This window comes from Plecotus auritus (assembly GCF_963455305.1).
Source record: "Plecotus auritus genome assembly, chromosome: X".
NCBI lineage: Eukaryota > Metazoa > Chordata > Mammalia > Chiroptera > Vespertilionidae > Plecotus > Plecotus auritus.
In genome coordinates, this window is record NC_137784.1 from 10,867,464 (window position 1) to 10,881,588 (window position 14,125).

General features: G+C 42.0%; 1 pseudogene across 1 annotated transcript; it reads right to left on the reverse strand.

The window, feature by feature from the left end:
* Positions 1-1,341: 1,341 nt before the first annotated feature.
* Positions 1,342-2,574, reverse strand: LOC308239488 (keratin, type I cytoskeletal 18-like; annotated as a pseudogene). Its single transcript has one exon. The product of its transcript is annotated as a keratin, type I cytoskeletal 18-like (transcript).
* Positions 2,575-14,125: the final 11,551 nt, after the last annotated feature.

Consider the following 14,125-nt stretch of genomic DNA (forward strand, 5'->3'; position numbering starts at 1 on the left):
TCTAAAACTAAAATGCAAAGAGAAAATAAAGTAAAAAGTTAGACCAGAATATCCAAGAACTGTGGGCCAATTATAAAAGTGTCACATATACATAATGGAAATGTAAGAAGGAGGGGAAAAAAAGAGGAAGAAATTGAAGAAATAATTGAACAATAATGACTGAAAATGTTCCAAAATTAACCAGTTAACTGCCATGCATCCAAAATGGAAACCATCCCCACACACCACGATATTTTGAATTTAATTTAAAAAATCATCTGACTCTGGAGTTGACTAAAGGATGTCATCTTCTTCTCCATGAGAGGGTCTTGGTTCGATTATTTCTTCATCTGATGCCATTTATGGGGATTGGATTTTATTTGCACAATATAATATCAATAATTCAATAATAAAATAATGATAATTTTCAATTCTAATATTTAAAGAAATAATGAAGAATGCACACCATCTTTACCATTTTAGGTGTGAAATTCATGGTAATACAAGCAAATCTCGTGTCACAATGAACAAAAAAAAATCTCAAGTGTCACAGTGTTTATCTCTTGTGAGTCTGAGTGGTAGCCCTATAAATTGATATTGGAATTTCTTCCATATGCACTGGAATATTTATGAATTTAAGTTACCATAATTTTCTTTATAAATCCAGAGATGTCACTAACAAGTCTGTTTTAAAATTGGATGACCAGAGTTGCTATGTGAGGTTTGCAGCTAGACGCATGTGGTGTGTGGAGAAGGTCCACTGCTTGCTTCTATGGATGCTTATGGCGTACAAAGGGTTAATGACAGACACCAAACCACATAGCCAGGAAGTTCAGAGAACACTAAGCAAGATAAAGATTTAAAAATCTATACCTAAGGTTTTCACATTTAACTGCAAAAAAATCAAAGACACAGAGAAAATATTGAAACAAGACAAAGAACAAAACACCTTACCTAAAGAGAAGCAAAGATAAAAATTATGTCAGACTTCTCTTCAGAAATCATGCAAGCAAGAAGAGAGTACAATGAAATATTCAAAGTGCTGAAAGGAAAAAACTCACTATCTACAATATTTTTCTTAATGTCCAATGATCTCTAAACTTTTTATTGGCCTCCTAAATCCCAAAGGGTGCCCCACTTCTGCTGCCTTAATGCCTCAGAACTTTGCCCTAACAGGTTTGGCTCAGTGGATAGAGTGTTGGCCTGCAGACTCAAGGGTCCCAGGTTCGATTCTGGTCAAGGGCATGTACCTTGGTTGCAGGCACATACCCAGTAGGGAGTGCACAGGAGGCAGCTGATCGATGTTTCTCTCTCATCGATGTTTCTAACTCTCTACCCCTCTCCCTTCCTCTCTGTAAAAAATCAATAAAAAATATTTTTCTTAAAATGCCTCAGAACTTTGGTGGTATTGATCTCAGACACCACTTTGCCATCTATAATTCTGGTCTTTTTGATGGATTGTATTGAGTGACTGTTGTCCAGGGTGTCACCAAGATCCAAGTCCTCCCCTTCTTCCAGCAGGCAGTGGTAGGTGGCAGTTTCAGCCTTCAGTTTGACCTTGATGTTCAGCAGGGCCTCATACTCCTAGGCCTGATGCTGTCTCTCTGCCTGGGTCTGGCCAGCTGATGCCAGGTGCAGCAGGATCCCATTGAGCTATTCCATCTGCATGGCATAGCATGTCTCCACCTCTGTCAGGCTGTTCTCTAAACTGGTCTTCAGATTTCTCAAGTCATTGATCTCTAAGGACTGAACCATACATCTCAGTTCTGTGACTGCCATCTACCACTGGTGCTCTCCTTAATCAGCTGGGACGAGTACTTGTCTAGCTTCTCTTGGTTCTTCTGAGCCAGTCTGGATGTCCACTATGATCTTGCTAATGTCATGAGATTTTTGGGGCATCCAACTCCACAGTCAACCTAGAGTTGGCAATCTGGTTTTGCAGAACATTGACTTCCTCCTCATGGTTCTTTTTCATACAAAATAGCTTCTCCTTGAGAGCCTCGATCTCTGTCTCCATCTGCAGCTAAGTGATATTGATGTCATCAGTGACCTTTTGGGGCCCATTGACGTCATTCTCCACAGACTGGTTCATGGCCAGTTCTGTCTCACACTTGACTCTGAATTCAGCAGCAGCAAGACAGGCATTGTCAATCTGCAGAACGATGTGGGCATTATCCACAGAACTTGCAAGGATCTGAGTCCTCAGGTCCTCAATGGTCTTGAAATAATGTCCCCAGTCTCTTACCTGGGGTCCCTTCCTCTCCAGGTGTTCCTGGATTTTGTTCCCCAGTCTCCTATTATCAGCCTCCAGGCTCCTTGCCCTCTCCAGCTAGGGGCAGAAGGTCATTCTGGCATCTCATAGTCTCCTTGCTCTGGATGCCTCCTATACCCACCTGACCCCTGACCATCCCCGCAGCCATGTCCCCAGACCCATAGTCACCCCACGCACTGGTGGAGTAGGACAGAGAGATCTGGTAACCCGAGCTCTGGGTGCCTGCATAGATGCTGGCTGGCTGGGCCCAGTTGGCTGGATGACTGCACAGAGCCCAAGGTTCAGTAGTTTATAGAGAAGCTGGAGTGGGTGCTGAAGCTCATGTTGTTCAGGGAGTAAGGTGAGAGGCCAAGACTCAGGTTCCAGCAGCAGTGAGTGCCAGGTCTGTGACACTAACCTACAATTCTTTAACTAATAAAATTATCCTTCAAAAGTGAAAGAGCAATAAGGAATTTCTCAGACAAACAGATATTAAGGGAACGTGTTGCCAATACCCCTGTTTTGCAAGATGTGTTAAAAGAAGTTCTTTAGAGAAAAGGAAAATGATATAGGTCAGAAAGTCTGAACTACATAAAGAAAGGAAGAGTTCTAAGAAGAAATAAATAAAAGTAAAATAAAATATTTTATTTTTCTAATTCTTAATTGACCGAGCAGATAAGAGTCTGTTCAAAATAATAATAGCAGTAATGTATTCAGCAGTAATGTATTAAATTATGATTTAAGAGAAATTAATGACAGCAATGCCATAAAGGATAGGAAGGAGGAACTGGGTCTACTCTGTTATAAGGTTACCTGTGCTACCCATGAAGTAGTGTAGTGTTATTTGAAAGTGGACTTAGAATAGTTGTAAATGTATATTAAAAACTCTAGAGTAACCACTAAATAAATAAAAGTTAGAATAAGAATTATCATTGATAAGTATAATATACTAAGATAGGATGGAAAATGAAATCTTATAAAATGTTCAGCTAAAACCAGAGAAGACAGAAAAAAAGTGGAAGACCAAGCAAACAAAGAACAAAGCAATGAATAAGAAACAGAAACAACTAGGGGGGTGCTACTGACATCTAGTGAGTAGATACCAGAGATGCTGCTAAACAGCTTTAAATGCACAGGGCAGGCTCCCACAACAAAGAACTATTCAATTCAAAATGTCAGTAGTGCTGAGGTTAAGAAATTCTGTTACATCAATGCCTTATCAACTCTATGAATTACATATCCAAAATTTTTCTTAGTAAATGTAGCAGAGATAGTTGGCTGTACAATAAAATGAATGCATTTCTTTCCATGATATAGACTTGTTGCCAAGAAATGGCTTCTCAGCCAGCTACTATATTTCCAGCATCTAGGTAGAGCCACATGGCTAGTTTTTGCAAAGGAATGTAAGTACAAGGTATATGTGCCCCCTCTGAGCCCAGGTGATTAGAAAGCAAGAGTGCCTTCTCTACCTTCTTTTCTTTCACATGACTTCTAGCTGGATGCAAAGGATTTAGCGGTGGAATCTGATGCCCTAGGGGACATCAGAGACACAGGTGGAAGGATCCTGGGTCCCTGAATGACTTCAAAGAACACTGCTGACCAGGAGCTCCTGATGGACTGTTATAAAAGGGCAAGAAATAAATTCTATTGTGTTCAACCAGTAAAATTTGGGGGGATACTTGTTACAGCACTAAGAATTTCCCTAACTGATATAGTACAAGTTTTAAAAGGTGTTTGCTTCCTAAATAATCCTGAGTCACCAATATTAAAAACTAACCACTGAAGTAACATGTCTCTTGAATCACCTTCTTCAATTTTTCAGCACCTCTGTCATAAGGAATATGTTATGAAAATTCCACTTCCTTTGAAGTTTTTGAATGAGACTTTGGATCTTGAAATAATGACTGCTGCACCTCATTCTTGTTTATCCTAGCCCCCCGTCCTAGTGTAGTGAGATGCACAGTACCTTTCTCTTATAACAGCCTCTAGCTAAATTGCCCAGGCACCCCAGGAGCTTATTCTAGTCTCTTCACAGAGAACTGCCAGTGCCAGCTCCCTCGCTGGCTAACCATCATTACCGTTTCTGTTGTTGGAGAGAACATGGGGTCAAATAGAGTCTGGTCAGTCCTTGTTAATACTTCGAATATTAAAAAAGTGAGACCTTACCTGTATGTAAAGGTACCCTACCTAAAGCTATAGTCAACCATGCCAGACATATCCTATATAATAAAAGGCTAATATGCAAATAGACTGAACGGTGGAATGACCAGTTGCTCTGACATGCACTGACCACCAGGGGGCAGATGCTCAGCCCAGGAGCTGCCCTTGGGTGGTCAGTGCACTCCCACAGGGCGAGCACCACTCAGCCAGAAGCTGGGCTCATGGTTCCATGGCAGTCTGACATCCCCAGAGGGCTCCCGGACTGCAAGAGGGTGCAGGCCAGGCTGAGGGACCACCCCAAGTGCATGAATTTCATGCACCGGGCCTCTAGTATACATAAGAATCTGGTATGTAACAAAGGTTACCATACTAATCAGTAGTAAAGTAAAGGGTTATTAAATTCTCTCTGAGTTGACAAACTCAGAAAAGGAAATAGGCCCGAAGTTAGATTTTTACCTCATACCATACTACAACATAAATTCTTGATGGATTAATGATTAAAAGAGAAACACAAATTTTAAAACAAATGCTTAAATCATATTGACATGGTAAGAAACTTTCAAAATACAAAAGCAGAGAAAGAAATCAATGTGATCATCTAAAAACATCATAAATAAAATTAAAAGGCAACTGAGCAAGCAAGGAAAATATCTGTATTATATTTAATAGTATTGATTTAGATATTTTAAAAATTAGTTACTTTTAAAGATGAGATTCCAATGGAAAAAAAAAAGGTGATGGTTGTGATAAACAGTTCACAAAAGAATAAATACAAATGGTTAATAAATGTGTGAGAGAATATCAACTTCCAACTAATAAATGAATACAAATTAAAACAAGATACTATTTTTACTTTTCAAATTCACAATTTGGAAATTATAACTTAGAAATTGTGTTACTCTGTTTTGATAAATGTGCAGTGACATGAAGAGTCTCATAGGCTTCTTCAAACACTATAAATTGGCAAGACTTCCTGAAGGGCAATTTGGCAACACAGATAAATGGCTTTAGAAAAGCAATAGACACAGACAACAGTGTGGTTAACAACCAGAGGGAAAAGGGGGTGGGGAGGTGGAGATGGGCAAAAGGGAGGAAATGGGGACGGAAAGAGACTTTGCTTGGGGTGATGGGCACATGATGCAGTACGTAGATGATGTTTTATTGAGTTGTACACTTGAAACTTGTTTGGTTTGTAAACCAATGTCACCCAATAAATTCAACTTTTAAAAGACCATAAGAAAAGAAAGAAAATCACCATGAATTTGACCTGATAATTCTACTTCTAGGAATTAAACTAAGGAGATACAAATCAGAAAAGTGGGTAGTGATGAATGTACAAGGATTGTCCCCCCAGCTTTGTCTATAATAGAAAAAAAAATAGTAATAACCAGGAGGAATGGCTAAATAAATGATGGTACATTTATTTAATAAAACCATAAGCATCCATGAAAGAACATGATTTTTATTTAACCACATGAGAAAATGCTCAGAACATAATGGGAAAAGTGGGATATAAAACTGTATATTTCATATCATCATTTTATAGTTAAATGTGTGGGGAAAAACAGGAAGGAACGTTAGTTTCTAAGTGAGGTTGTGGGTGGTTTCTAGTTTCTTTATTATTTTCAGTGTTTATCCCCCACATTTTCTATAATAAAAAGGTTTTACCTTTGTAATCAGGAAAAAAGTAAATGAAATGTTATAATCCTCTTTAGCTTTGCCATATTTCCACAGGGAAATTCTATCTTGATTACTCATAAAGTTGAACATCTTTTTCCAACATGGTAGAGCCTATTTGCATTAAGGGCTGTCCCAAAGTCAGCTATCCTGGTGGGTCTGATCAACTTCCCACTGTGTTACTCAGGCAACTTCCGAGTTCAGTCTTTCCACACCAGTCTTGTCTGTGGCACAAGTTGGAGGTTCTGAATTTTTGAAGACCTTGGGTGAAATTCCTCAGAAAACCCATTTTGTTGGTAGCTGCATACTGAATAAAGTAGTGGAAGCAATGGAGAATAAAGGCAGATAATTCTTTAGAAATCACTAATTTTACTTTGAATTATTTAGAAAGAAAAGGAAAGGGAGGAGGGAAATCCCCTGGTTCTAAAAAAAACAATCATTAGTACAGTGTCCATTGAAGATCACTATTCTGGTGGTATGATGCTGCACAACATATCACTCCAGAGTTTAGTGGCTTAAAACAAGAGTCATTTATTATCTCTCCTAGGTTCTCTGAAGGTCAGGGATTCAGAAGCATCTTAGCTGGGTGGTTTAGGCTAGAGGTCTTCGATGAGGTTGCACTAAGAGGTCAGCTTGACTAGAACTGAATCAGGATTCATTTCCAAGGTGGCTCACACTCATGGCCAGCAAATTTGTGCAGACTGCTGTCTCTCTCTGGGAGCCCCTGCATGGAGCCTCAGAAGAAGTGATTCAAGGCAGAGGCCCCAGTGCCTTTTAGGATACACAGTGTCACTTCTGCAATATCCTATTGGTGACATAGGTTGGTCCTATTCAATGGTGGGTGGGGAGCTTTGAATACCAAGAGGCAAGAATTGGTGGAGGCCATCGTGGAGGCTGATTACCCAGTTACCCATCCAGCAGCCTGACAATGCCCATTTCCTGACAATACCACAAACTTTTGTTTATGTGTTTTATACCCCCACCATGAAAGGAAGCTAATCCATCCCTAATGCCACTGATGGGACTAATTGGGCAAAATGTAATTATAGCCCCTTTGACAGTGGTTGCATCAGAATCCCAGGCCTAAGCCAGTTAGCCCATGGCATTCTCCCAGCCTCGAGGATTATTCAGGGGTTAGCATATGGCCAGATTCAGACCAATGTGACCCAATTCTTTAAGAAAGCCACCAGAAAAAATGGTTCCTGTCTTTCTCAGGTGTTTGGGAGTGTGAATTTGAGCCCTGGGTGTGCTATAGCACCCTGTAACTGCCTAAAAATCAAGTCATCCCATGGAAGAGAAGAGCTGAGAGATTCTCAAGCAAAAAATAAGTCGGAGTCTTGATAGAACTGGAGCTGATCACTGCCCTGCCATTGGACACTTCCTTTATTTGTGGCAATTAATTTCCCATATTTAAGACACTTTAAGATAGGTTTCCTAGTATGTGCAACCAAACCTGATAGAGTCAGGATTTTGCCCACTTGCAAAATGGGCCTATCTTGAGGCTAAAAGAAATGAAGACAAACGCTTTGAAAACTAAAATAAATTTTGCTCTTAAATATTAGGGATAATTATACCTACTTGAACCAAACAAATCAAAATTTGGGACAGCTCTCGAGATATATGGACAAGAGTATTACACCAAGCAGGTCTGGTCCAACATATCCAGAACCAACAATGGCTGTGCCCATAGGCTGAACAGATGGCTGCTTTAGAGGTATAATTTTGGGAGTACCTGAACAAGATGTAGTGGTGTGGGCCCAGGGGCCCAGCTGGGGCAACTCTAGTCTTAGGATTATCTGAGCTGTGATGAGGGGTACCAGGAGGGTCCACACAAAACTGGTCTTCAAAATGGGCACCAAGCGGCACTGAGAGGTCCACTGCTTCTGGCCAGTGCCTGAAATGCCACACAAGCCCCTTGATTTAAGGATGACAGGAAAAATATGATGAAGCTTATCAGTCACTAGCATCTCAACATGAATGGGGTTTTTTAGCCCTCCTCATATTTTTATGGACTATTTGTATAAAATAAGTGAACAGTCGGATGGGGGGACCATCATGCAACTCAGGTAAAGGGACAGAGAAAGAGGTCCTAGAACCTGAAAGACATAGAAGACTAACTTTGCTCAAACACACTTTTACAGATGGCAGAAAAAGACTTGACTGATTCATAGGTTTGCCAATGGCAGGCTATTTATGTTACTGAGGAAATCTATTAATAGACTTACTGTATGTAAGGCACTGTTCTGAGTGCTTTACAAACATTTACTTATTTATTCTCCTGAAAAACCCCATGAAATAGGTTTTCGTATCATCCTGATTTTACAGACACAGAGAGGTTAAGAAAGTTGCTCAAGGTCACACAGCTAGAAACCAAGGCATAGAGAGGTTAAGAAACTTGCTTGAGGTCACACAGCTAGAGAGTGAGGTACAGAGAAATTCAATAACTTGCTCATGGTCACACAGCTGATAAGCGATAGTCAGGATTCAAATGCAGAGTTTGCCACCAGGGCCCATGTTCCTAACTACCATGCTCTGCTGCCTATATTATAAGATTTCAGTTTCTTTGCAGACTTTCTGCTAAATGTCCCCTGGCAGGAATGTTTTTCTTGCATGATGGTTCATCCTGGGGTCTTAGCAAAGCTAGAGCAGATTTAAGTACATGTGGTATCTGTGGGTGGTTTTTCTACCAGGTCAGGCCCTCAATCTTGGGACCTTGTGTTGCCACAAACTCTGTCATCTTCAACCAGCCTGATGAATAGCCATAACTTCGGGCTTGTTACAAAAGCAGTGAATCACAAGGGACTCAGGCTAACCATTTTCTCTTTGCCTAAGCTTCCTGATTATTCCAGGCCTCTGCCCATCACACACCCTCCTTCTTAAATACTATCATCAGTGCCGGGTTGTTAGGGAGAAAAGCAATGAAGAGGAAATGATTATAAAAGTTACATCTGCTGTTCAGACAGCTGTTCTCTTTCCTCATTAGGACAATCAATCATTTTTTAACATTATTTCTGTAACTAGGAAAAGGCTTCATTTATTCTAAGACTAAGGAGTAGGAATGAGGAAATTAAATCCCACAGGTCTTTAGCCGATGGGATTTTTTTAAATATTCTGTCCTCACCAATGACCTAATTAGGCTTTCAGTGAATGATAAACGCTCAGCTCCTCTGTTTCATTTTATCTGCCCTCGCAGAAGGGGAGCTCCACACCCCTAGTAGTCCAAGCCTTCTCCTCCGGCTTTCTTTTCAGTCTCATCTTTGTAGATTAAGCCCAGATTACTCTGACTTTCTACAAGGGCTTTTTGGAAATGTGTCACCATCACCACAATCTTACAGCCAAGCAGCAGATTGTGATAGAGACCTTAAGTCCTATTTTCATGGAATCATAGAACCATAAATCAGGAAACTCACCCTTGTAATGATGATGAGTCCCAACCATGGGGCTAGACTGCCCAGGATCAAATATCAACTTTACCCCTTACTAGCTCTTTGACCTTGGCACATTACTTAGCCCTTGGTGCCTTGGTTAGTGGATATTAATAGTATGCGCCCATCTCCTAGGGTTGTCATGAAGATTCAGTTAATCCTATATAATAAAAGGCTAATATGCAAATCGACTGAATGGCAGAATGACCGGTCGCTATGACACGCACAGACCACCAGGGGTAGACGCTTAACACAGAAGCTGCCCCCTGGTGGTCAGTGCGCTCCCACAGGGGGAGTGCCGCTCAGCCAGAAGCTGGGCTCATGGCTAGTGGTGGTGGCAGGAGCCTCTCCCACCTCCGTGGCAACACTAAGGACCCCTCAGGGGATGTCCACCTGCCCCTGAGGGGTCCTGGACTGCGAGAGGTCCCAGGCCTGGCTGAGGGACCCCTCCCTCAGTGCACGAGTGTCATGCACCAGGCCTCTAGTTAATTACATATATGGCACTTAAAATTGCCTGGCCCACAGTAAACATGAAATTATAAGCATATCTATTTTTATTGTTTCTGATGCTGCTGTTGCTATGATCCAATCCACCCACTTCTAATGCTTATTAGCCTCATGAACATCTTCCTCTTCAAACTCCCAAGCTCTGAGCCCAACCATCGGTCTTCTCCATGCCTACATCCTGGCTGTTGAGAGCTTTGGAAAGCCAAACAAGTGTGTTGGCTGCAAAATTCTGGTCTCCAAATTAAGCCCACTCCCCAGATACTCCATCATTTGTGCCTCCCTGTATCAATCAGAGTTCAGGCAGAAAGACAAAGCACCACAGTTATTTCAGCAGAAGTAAACCAGGCATTAGAGGTGAAATTGCTGAAACAGGTATTGGAGGACTCAAAAGGTAGACAGAGGACGTTGAGATAAAACAGAGATGGGAGCTGCAGGAATCAGTGACTGCCCCTGGAAGATGGGGGAACAAAGGGAAGAGGAAACAAATACAAAATAATAAACAATAATTGAAAAATAAATAATATTGCATAAAAACAAATAAAAGAGGGGGAAATAAGAACCTAGAAGCCTGGAGGAGAGCCCCTGTGGGGCTGTGACCCAGATACCTGAAGAGGGAACACCACCCATCTCTGGAGAGAAAAAAATAGACTGATTCTGGAAGTGGTGGGAAAACTGCAAACTGGATAGGAATGAATTACCAGTTCTGGGGTGATGCTCACATTGATAAGAAATAGACATGAAGCCCACAGGAAGCAAACAGAAAAGATCAGCCACCTGTTCTTTCTAAAAAGCTAATGTAGCCAGGTCACAAGTCTTCTCAAAGTCCTTCAGTGGCTTTCTCTCCAGTAATCTGGAGTGAAGCTCGGTCAATGGGCCTCCTGGATCTGGCCCTTGCCTGCTACTGGTACTGTCTTTTCATGTGCTGTGCACTCTCTCCTCAACCACAGTGGGCCAGCCATGTCGAACTCACTGCATTCTCCCAAATACTGCATGCATTTGTTTGGGCCTGGAAAGCTCTTCTCTATGAAGCGCTTTGTTGATCACCCAAGCTAGCAATGGCTAATCTTCTCTGTGTGCCCTCACTATAAACCTGACATGTGTTTTTTTAGCAGAAGCTGCTAGGGCCCTGCCCACATCATTTTGGCCTTCACCTCTACATGAAAGGCTACTTCTATAAACACCTGTGGCTCTGTCTGAGGATGTATATCTACCCACTAGAGCACATTTGGCCAGGTGCTTGGGAGTCAAGTGCTAGGGAAGTAATGTCCCTTGAGGCAGCCTTCAAATATTAATAAAGAGATATCTGATGCCTAATTGTCCTAGCTGTATGGCCCCTTGGTGGGAAAAACAAGCTCCCAGAGCTCCCCAGGGAGGTTGAACTCCAGTTTCCTATGGTAATAACTAGATTAAAGATGTACCCTTGATCTGCTCTCTCCCATTATCTGCCTAAATTCCCTGATATTTTCTGCCAGTGTTTCCTGGGATCACATCCCAAATAAACCACTTGCACCTTGTTACACAGTCTGCTTTGAGAGAAAGTCAAATGAAGACATGTCTCTCATAGCCCATTACATAGTGTTATACTAAGTTGTTTAAACACCCCTATCTCCTTCAGCACTCTCAATCTGCTAAGGGTCAGGACCTTCTTTGTATCCTCAGATCATAACACAGTGCCAGGCACTCAATATGCCCTCCATCCACATGTTTTTGAAGGATGGGAGAGATCTGAAAACCAAATAATGGCACTGTAGAATGTGATATGTGATGAGCAGGGATAATTGGAGGAGGCTAAAAAGGGGCTTTAAGATGATAATTTTAATTTTTACAGGTAGGTCTACCTGGGCAGCCAAAGAAAGGGAGTAGAATTGCTACTTTTAATCTGTTTCTTCAGAGGATATTGAAGTAGCAATAACAGAACTGTAGACACACACACACACACACACACACACACACACACACACACACACACACTAACACCACTGAAATCACTGAAATGTGAGACACAGTAATTTTTCCCTCTTCACCATGCCCCATAGATCTGGCCCCCAAAGCAGCTGCCACCTCTAATACTAATAAGCATATATCCCTTTACCCTGCTCTAAGAAACATAATGTCCAAGTCACATCACTCTGGCAGCCCTTTCACTCTGAGAAGCTCAGAAAGCAGGCAGTCCTAACATTGTCTAGCATGGCTGTTGTCCAGATTAAAGGCCATCTCTTCCTCTCTAATCAGGACCAATCATATAGGGAATATTCCCTCCAACTCAATCCTTACACTTAATGAGATTTATCATAAATAAGAGCCCTGCTATAGCGCCCGAGAGTGTCCCAATTCTCTTATGATTGCCAGCAGTAAAAATAAAACCACCACATCTCAGCTTCTTATCCAGGAGAGCTTCTGTGCAGCATAAAGGCTGGGTTCTATGTGAATTAGTGTGACCTCTTCTAGGCAAGCTCTACATCAATAGTTTCCTACTATGTGCCCTCCTCATGCCTAGACATCTTCAGGGCCTCTACATCAAGACATTTCACAACTCCTTCCATTACCATCGCTACTAGAGAAGATTTTTAAATTAGAATTATTTTACTATCCAACTTTTTTGAGCACCTACAATGTGCCGCTTACAAAGCACTTTGCAAAATGTTTTACATACTGTAGCTCATTCAATCCTCAAAACAGCACCATGAGAAAGGTAGTTCTGGAAAGGACAATAGAGATTAACTAAAATCCAATCCCTTTTAAGGTGCCATTCCTTAGTCATTTAAGGCATGGTCTTGACAGTAACACAGACCTGAATTGAAGTTCCAGAACTGACACTTAAATGTGTGATCACAGACAAGATACTTACTCTCTTTAAGCCTCAGTCTCCCCATCTGTAAATGGGCATAGTAATAGGTGCCTTCCAGAGATGGGATTGCTGTGAGGAAGAAATGAGATCCCATATGAAAAGCACTTAGCCTGTTGCTTAGCAAGTATCTATATATATAAAACTCTAATATGCCAATAGACCGAATGGTGGAACAACCAAACAACTGAACAACCAGTCGCTATGACGTGCGCTGACCACCAGGGGGTGCACGCAAAACATGGCAGGTGTCAGCCACAGTGGGATGGTGGAGCAGGTGAGTGGGGGCACCAGACCAAGGTGGGGCGCTGGTCACTGTCATGGGGGCAAGCCTCTGGTGGTTACTGAAAATTCTTTGCTCCTGCTTGTCGTGGTACTGCGCTGCCTGGCGCTGGCCCTGATCGTTTTGCACTGTCAGTGTGTGTGGGCGGCGGCTGTTGCCCCTGATCGGCCCTCAGGACTTCTCCACCTCCCCCTGCTCCTGAGGGGTGATCAGGGCCAGCAGCTGCTGCTCGCACCCGCTGTTGGCAACAGCCCTGCTTGCACACACTGCCAGTGCCAGAGCCACTGCTCGCACCCACTGCTGGGGCCATGGCAGAAGGGGCCGGGTGGGGGCATGGAGGATGGGCTGAGACCTGCTCCTGTGCCCACCACAGCCTTGTAGCCCCTAGTCTATTAAATATTAGCTAACACTTAGGTAGTACTAACTACATTCCAGGTAATCTTCTAAGTGCTTGCCATGTACTAAATTCATCTTAGTTCCCACAATTACTTCATGAAGTAGCTATTATTATAATCCCCACTTTATGGATGGGTTAACTGAGGCACATGTCAGACACCAAACCACAGATCCAGACAGCTCAGTGAACACCAAGTGGAATAAATGCCAAAAACTACACCTAGGCATATCATTTTCAAACAGCAAACAAAAGCCTCCACACAGATGTTTATGGCAGCTATGAATAACTGGCAAAACTTTGAAGCAACCAAAATGTCCTTAGAAGGTGAATGAATAAACTGTGGTATGTCTAGACAGTGGAATAATACTCAGTGCTAAAGAAGAAATGAACTATCAAACCATAAAAAGACATGGAGGAAACTTAATGCATATTACTAAGTGAAAGAAGCCAATCTGAAAAGGCTACATACTGTAGGATTCCAAATATATGGCTTGTATGAAAGGCAAAACTACAGAGACAATAAAAAGACCAGTGGTTAGAGGGAAAGCAGGGGAGAGGGGGCTAAGAGATCAACCAAAGAACTTGTATGCATGCATATAAG